Below are 8,285 nucleotides of genomic sequence, written 5' to 3'. Positions count from 1 at the left end.
CCCCATCACCTCCTCCCCCGACTCTGACTCGATCTCCTTAAATGAACCCTCCTCCTCCCCCATCTCCTCCCCTACTGCTGCCTCCTCTGGCTACAATGGCCCTCCTTAGCCTATACCCTACCTCCATCCTCCACCTCTCCCTCTAACTCCACCACCTCCCCCACTATCACCTCCTCCACTCTCTCCACCTCAACCAATCTAACCTCGATCTCTACCCACACCACCACCTCCCCTACCTCTCCCTCTCCCCTGACCTCACCTGCCACCTCGCCGACCTCCAAGCCCTCCTTCATCATTGTCATCATCTACCTCCTCCAAAGGAGGTATTGGCTCCTCTGGTCTTGTCAGTCATGGGAAGGGATGCTCCACAAAATATTATGCATACGGCTCAATCATACCTGCATCTACCAACCCTATCCACATATCCCACCATACCCATGGCAATGCCTCAAACTCTGCCTGTGCTATATCAAAATCCATTGTAGGGCCTCGGTCTGCTCTCTCCTTGTGCACTCAGGCATATATGGTCGCACCTTGAGGCATCCCTTGGGTACGACCAAATTGTTGGTACACACATGTCAAAATGAATCTCTTAATAATATAGGGAGTCCTCCCTATCAAGTAGTTGCTCTGACATAGCACTGGGATCTCTGCAACATCCTCAGCCCAACTCTCACAATCCATGTATGGTCTCCAGATCACTGAATCCATGCCATCTATAATCCATCTCCAATAATCCAACTTCCCAAGCATGAGCTGGGAAGATACGTGTTGGTACATAAATAAATAGGGTAATCCTGTCGGTCATGATCTCTCCACCACAGGACGGGTCAATGCTATATGCTCCCATTCCTAGATCTATCAAAGTGTAACTCCTGCTACTAAGATCACACCCCTATCATATACCACCTGGTGTAACTCATGATACATGTGGGCCAAAACATAGATACCCTATGTATATCGTTGAATCATCCGTCATAATATCCAACCCCATCCAACTAAGAATCCATGAGACCTCCTATCGGGACAAAGGAAGCCACTAATCAACCTTGTTAATATGGATGGTAGTGGGGCATACTGATCTACCGTGTCCTACCATGCCACTGAGTAACCACTGAGCTACGGATCAGTAAATACCTCCGGCAATGTCGTAGTCCCGTCCTGCTCCTCCATATCATACTGAACTAATTCACCCATGATGGGAATCCACAAGATCCTGTAGGCATCCTCTGGTGTCACTGTAATCTCTCCCATTGACAAATGAAAGGTGTTATGATCACTATGCCACCTCTCTACCAATGCAATCAGTAGAGCCATGTTCTTTCGATAGTAAGGCATGTTTAGGATATGTGACAAGCCACACATAGCAATAAAAACTCTGTGATCATCAGTCAAGGCTCCTCGCATGACCAATGTCTTCGGGTATCACTCCTGAAGCATCAACACACCTAATGCAACCTACAAAACCATAAATGACACCATATCAGTCCTAAACACCATCGACGCACTCTCTTATCAGTGACGAAATTTACGATATCATTCATAGTTTCAATCTTAAACTCTTATCAATTAGGTGAATTCAACTTCACCTATCCTATTCTATCAAATCTGTTGACCTATATCAACAACCAACATATCCCACATCCAGAACAAAATTTGACCCATATTGACAACCAACGTATCTCATCCAAAACAAAGTTTGATCCATATCGACAACCAACGTATCCCACATCGCAAACAAAATTTGACCCATATCAAAAATAAACTTATCTCATATCAAAAACAAGTTATCCCATATCATTAACATAGTGGACCCATATCAAACTCGCAGTTATCCTATAATGACTCATATCAAAATCAGTTTGACCCATATCAACTCTATTGACTCATATCGACCATAGTGAATCGTATCGAATCAAAACCCATATCGACAACAATGACTCATATAGAATCAAGACCCATATCGACAACATCGACTCATATCGAATCAAGACTCATATTGAATTGAGACTCATATCGACAATAGTGACCCATATTGACCACAGTGACTCATATCGGCGACTCATATCGAACTTAAACCCATATCGACATTAGAGACCCATATCTACATCAATGAATCATATCGATATTTGGACCCGATATCCAACATCATAAACATCTCTAAAATCAATTTGGCACCTATCAAAAATCTCACAAAAATAAAAAAAATCAAAACTGTTGTAAATGTGCTAAAACAATTTACATATGCACTAATCTAAATGCGCTACAACAGTGGACAAATGTGCTTCATAATTGGACAAATGTGCCATAATAGTCTATATATGCGTCCAAACATATAATGTATGTGCTTTAATATCAGACAAATGTACTACAATAATACATATATGTGCTAAATTGTCGTGCAAATGCGCCCAAAATTGAACGAATGCACTATGATAAATACACCGGTGACTAGGTGCATATGATTATGCATTATTTTACATTGAGGAATAGGTATTGAATATACAATATTGCTTATTGATGAGTAGTTGTAAACTCTGCTTCTACATTGTACTTTACAAATGATGAAATGTTTTATTTATGTGTTACTAATGATGGACTAACACATTTACGTTACGTGCGAGTTGCTTTATGTATATGTTGTCATGTTGTGTGAAAGTGTATGGGGTGCGAGGAGATGATTTTCCTTCACTCACTTCCATGAGATAGGGAACGCCATGATTCTCCTTCATCGGTGTATTTACCATGTTTGTGTATATATATGTATGCGTGGTTCGGTGATGCAGGAAATTACAGGTACAAGTACCGTGTAGGTATGAGGTATCGTCTCCACCTAGTTACACAGGTTTGAGCGTACTTAATTAACCTAATGTAAGTGGAGGAGGTAGTTATAAGGTCCAAATGTTGTCCCTAGCCTTGCTCAGTTGTGAGCATCATCAGTCTTGTTTTTTGTCTTGTCGGTTCGCCAAGTAGGGCACTTTTCCAATGTTGGTATGTGGGTCATGTTCTATTTTGGTTTCAGTTGAGTGTTGCGTGTTATGCGTTTTTTATTTTTAATTATTCTATTCTTGAGTAGTTAATGAGAATTTAATATGTGTCGTGTTGATTAAAGGGAATTAAGAATAAATTACATTAGAATCATTTTTGTGGTTAATTAATTAATCGATTATTTTTAATTGTCTAAGTTAGAGTGAATGTTGAATTACTAATGAAAGTAAAATTATATTTGGCTTGAGTAATTATTTTAAAAAAAAAAAAAGACTATTGTTTTTAATAAATTGATAAATCAAATTCTATTAAGCTAGCAAAATTAGAGTATTTATTTATTACCATATGGTGGAATTAAAATGGGGGTTATGCATTTTTTTAACAAGGATTATTATTTTACAAATTTTGGAGATTTCCAACCCTACAATGGATTTTTGAAATTTTGATTGGGAAGGATTTTCTTGGAGAGATTTTGCGGGTAGGAGCTTGTTGGATTCGAAAGGGAAAACTCTTGTTGCTACTCGGTTTTCTTGAGTTCTTTCGGAGTCTTTGGCTCCATGTTTCATTTTGAAATTCTTCAACTTGAAGGTGAGTTTATTTGATTTCTCCCTTGATTCTTTATGAAATTGTGTAATTCTTGTTGCAAATGGATAGCAAATGGATTTAGAACCTTTCTCCAACTTGAATTTTGGATTTTAGTTTAGGTATGAATTTGTATGTTTCAACATTTTTAAAAAATGAGAGTTGCTTTGGGGAAATGGTGCCCATTTTTTTATGTATGCCCAGAAAGGGAATTTTATTTCAAAAAAGTGATGTTGTTCACCCATCAACCAATGGGTTTTAAGGAATTTTTTGTTTGGCAATTTTTTATTTTTTGAGTTTTTGGAGGTCCATCAATGGTGGATGGCCTCCAAAACCTGGTTATTGGTCTCCTTAGAGTTTTTGAAAAATGTGAATTTGATGTTTTAAATGTGAAATTATTATGTGGAATAATGATATTATTTATGAAAAATTCATTTGTGGATTGAATCAGATCCATTCTCCTAGCATTAGGGTCAATTGAGTAATTGAATACATGTGCTGGAAATGCATTGTTGCAATGAGTTTTTTTTGTGTAAAAAAAAAAAAAATCAGTCAAAATAAAATCACAGTAAATGTTATTACTTGTGCAAAGCATAATATTTAATATTGTTTTTTATTATTTTATATATATATATATATAATTTATAATTTGTAATTTTTATTTGGAAAATGGTGTTAGAGGAAATTCGGTTTTTAAAAGAAATATCAATTTAGTATCGAATATATAAATATATATTTTATACTATGTATTTTGAATTAGCAATATGAAGATAATGTTAAATTTGATTAGATATAATAGTAAATGATTTTGTGAAAACAAAGGCTATAGGAATAACCATCAATTTTTTTAGTCAAAATGATTTTAATTTGAAAAAGATTATTTTGATTTAAATATTGAATTTAATTTTCAAAAGTATTTTAAATGGTCCAAGGGGTTGAGCTTAGTTGGTTAAAGCATTGAGTTCTCAATGTGGAGACCCAAGTTCAACTCCCATGAGGGACACCTTTATGTAGAATTCTAAGTTGTGACTCTTGGGTCTTCCTAAAGTGGATTTCTAAGTTGTGACCCTTGGTCTTCCAATTGTTGTTAGTTTGCTCGAAAGGAGCTGATATTTGTAATAAGTTTTTAACGTGGATGCTCAAATGAGATGATATGTAATGATTATATGATATCTAATCCAAAAAAGTATTTTAAATGTTATTGTCATTAATTTGAAAATCAAATTCAAATGGTATTTGTTATAGCCAAATTGGCTTAAATTGAAATGATTATATATTTGTTTATAAATGATGGTTTAATTACGATACTAGTTTTTATTCCTTTCAGGTGTGTGGTTTAAAATCAAGTATTGAGCAAAGTTATTTGGGGTGTATGTTTACTTGGACCCTTTTGATGTGTTATTCCCTAATGTTGATTTTATTAGCATGAAAGAGTCAGTTACTGAAATAGCTGCAATTAGTTGACATTGGCTTTTAAGTATATTTTGAGTGATTGTTATGAATCCTTAACACAGATGATTTAGAGTGCAAGTGTATTCATTTGAGTTTTACTTTGCTTGGTGGATTTTTGGTGCCAATTTATAAGAGTCTTTGTCGTGTCATGATGGCATGTTGTTGAATGTAAGTTTATTGTACAAGTTGATTGGGTTAAGTTTTGGTTGTGATCGTACTTGCCTTATTGCGTTTTTAGTCTTGTTTTGTGGATAGACCAGTTGTTCGTTTCACACATCCAATTGATTTAAACCTTGGTAGAAGGTTTGTTTAATCAAGTTGTCCTTCATTTTTTCTTTTTGAACTCATTATGTTGGTTGGCTTTTGTGCTTTTCCTTGGGGTTCTTTGGAGGTTGTGTAGTGTCATAAGGAAGAGTGGCTTTTGAGTGGGGGCCACACCCAAAGAGGTAGCAGGATAACCCATCGAAAGTTGAGTAATAAGTGATAACTTAATTAAAAAATGGGGGGTTGGGTTCTACAAATACTAATCAAGATAAATTGTGCCCCACTCATGGTTGAGTGCTAGTACAGACTTAGGATGTAGTGGGAAGGCCTGGAATGGCAAACCAACTACTTTGTCTTCACGAAAGGTTTGTTGGGTCCGCATGAGACATGGATGGGGGCCGGATGTTCAAGAGAGGCTACTAGGGTAACCCAAGATGGGGGTCAGGGCCTATGGAGGCCTGCCAAGGTAACTCATACCAACTATGCGATGACACTCTTCCCTTATGTTCACTAGTGTGTAGTCATGTGTTGGCTTTACTTGGAGCACTCTTGTGAGAGTCATGCTTGTATGCTTATGTCTTGTTTGAGTACCTGATGTACATGTGAGACCACGTGATGCTTTATTGTGGCTTGCTTGAGGGCCTTAGTACTATCTCCTAGCACGGAGGGGTGGTTCCTTTTTGGGCCACATTGTCAGGTGGTAGTACCACTTTCCATTGGGTATTTTGTTCATGCCTTCTTGCAATGGATTAGCATTGCAGGTGATCTAGTTGTTATTATGTATTTACTCCATTCCATGTTTTAGATGGATCCTTTTGTTCTTCTTGGATCATTCATGTATCTCATGGACCCTATGTGGTCATATGTATCATTTGTTTATGTACGCCTTGATGGCAGGTTGTAATTGATGTAAACTATGTATTTTTCATCTTTCATTTATTAGAATGGTCTTGCACTTGAAGCGAACCCGGAGATGTAGCCCATTAGGGGTGAACTCCGATATCAATTGGTGTTGTATGGTGTATGTGTTCATTTGGTTCCTTTTAATTTTGGATGTATGAATGGTATTATAGTTAAAATGTATAATATAATTTAAGCGATATTAATCTTAATTGTATGTATGAGGTTATTCATTTAAATGTAGTAATATGGATTATGATAAATGTAGCTTTAGTGATGTAATGTAACAAATGACAGATGTATATATTCAATCATGCTTAGTTTAATCTCTTATGGAATTTAATTGCTATGTTCATGTGGTAATCATTCTATCATGAGTAGGTTTAATCAATCTGATTGTTAATTGGATTAATACACCTTGATGTTCATTGGATTAATCAAGTAATCCTTGTTGGAAACTGTTTAGGTGATTAGTTAAGTCTTCCACTTGTGCAAATTTTATTGCAATGTTTAACTTATTGCATCTTAAAGTTTATTAATGTTTAAAAAGAAATTATTTGCACTCTTTTCGAGTGTTTTTACTTGTTTCCTTTAGGGTATCTTGATGGGGTATTACAGTCTGACCACCATAATCACAATCAAATCATAATATTTTTTAAAAATGTTTTATAAAGTAACTAATTATTTATAATTTTTTTACTATAGCTTTTCAGAAATCCTGAAACTCCTATGTCTGACCACCTTAACTTGGTCAAAACCTTATGAAATTCAATTTTTAAAATTTTTTCCCTATAGTAGACGAAGCATAGGATGTGACGCATGTTTCATATTCAAAAAATGTTATATCGTTTGAAAGTTATGAGTTTTTTTGAATCAGTCTATCAATCAGGACTTTTGTCAAAATTCAAATAGAAAATAAATAATAATAATTTATTAAAGTCAAAATAAGAAAAGCCTTATATTGTTGGAAAGCTAAGAATGTCCTTAAAAAACCCTTTTCATTTTATCATTTTTGGCTATAAGAAAAGTCGTCAGCCACTAGTGTAAAGTCTGGAAAATCAAGGAATACTGGAAAACACGTTTTTTTCAGTTGACTTTCTAGGCTTGTCACTTCCAAGCCAAATCCCAAAGCAAACCCGAGCTAAAATTTCAAATTTGAAATTTGTACAACAAAAAACAGATATCCGATTATATCGGATATCTGATTTTAATAAGTAAATTCAATAGCTAAATTTGCACATAATTAATCTATTGTTTATTAATATATTAATTTATAAGTATATTAGTATATGATATTAGGGAGAGGGAGAGGGGAGAGAGAGAGAGAGAGAGAGAGAGAGAGAGAGAGAGAGAGAGAGAGAGAGAGAGAGAGAGAGAGATTCAGGGAGAGGGAGAGAGAGAGAGAGAGAGAGAGAGAGAGAGAGAGAGAGAGAGAGAGAGAGAGAGAGAGAGAGAGAGAGAGGGAGGGAGAGAGGGGAGAGAGAGGGGGAAGGGAGGGAGAGAGATTAGGGGAGAGGGGGGGAGAGGGAGGGAGGGGGAGAGAGAGAGGGGAGAGAGAGGGGGGAAGGGAGAGAGAGGGAGAGAGGGAGAGAGCGAGAGAGCGGGAGAAATATAGAGAGATTAGGGGAGAGGGAGAGAGAGATTAGGGGAGAGAGAGAGAGATGGGGGGAGAGAGACTAGTGAGGGGGAGGGGCAAATAGGGGGAGGGGGAGGGGGGAGAGAGAGAGAGAGAGAGAGAGAGAGAGAGAGCGAAGGGGTCATATTGTGTCCTATGACCCCTTAGGACACCATATGACCCCTTAGGTGTCAAATTTTTGTAAGCAATATTGGCATTGCTTTTTATATTATAATAATGGTTCATCTTGCCACCTTATGACACACTATGACCCATTATGACACCATATAGTGTCGTTAGGGGTCATATGGTGTCTTAAGGGGTCATGGGATACCATATGACCCCTAAGGACAACATATGACCCCTTATGACACAATATTGGGTCGTTATGGGTCGTATGGTGTTCTAAGGGGTCATATTGTGTCCTATGACCCCTTAGGACACCATATGACCCCTTACAATAATAAATTGTGTCATTATGGGT

Source organism: Cryptomeria japonica, chromosome 3, assembly GCF_030272615.1.
Source record: "Cryptomeria japonica chromosome 3, Sugi_1.0, whole genome shotgun sequence".
Lineage (NCBI taxonomy): Eukaryota > Viridiplantae > Streptophyta > Pinopsida > Cupressales > Cupressaceae > Cryptomeria > Cryptomeria japonica.
Note: the sequence above shows the minus strand (reverse complement) of the source record.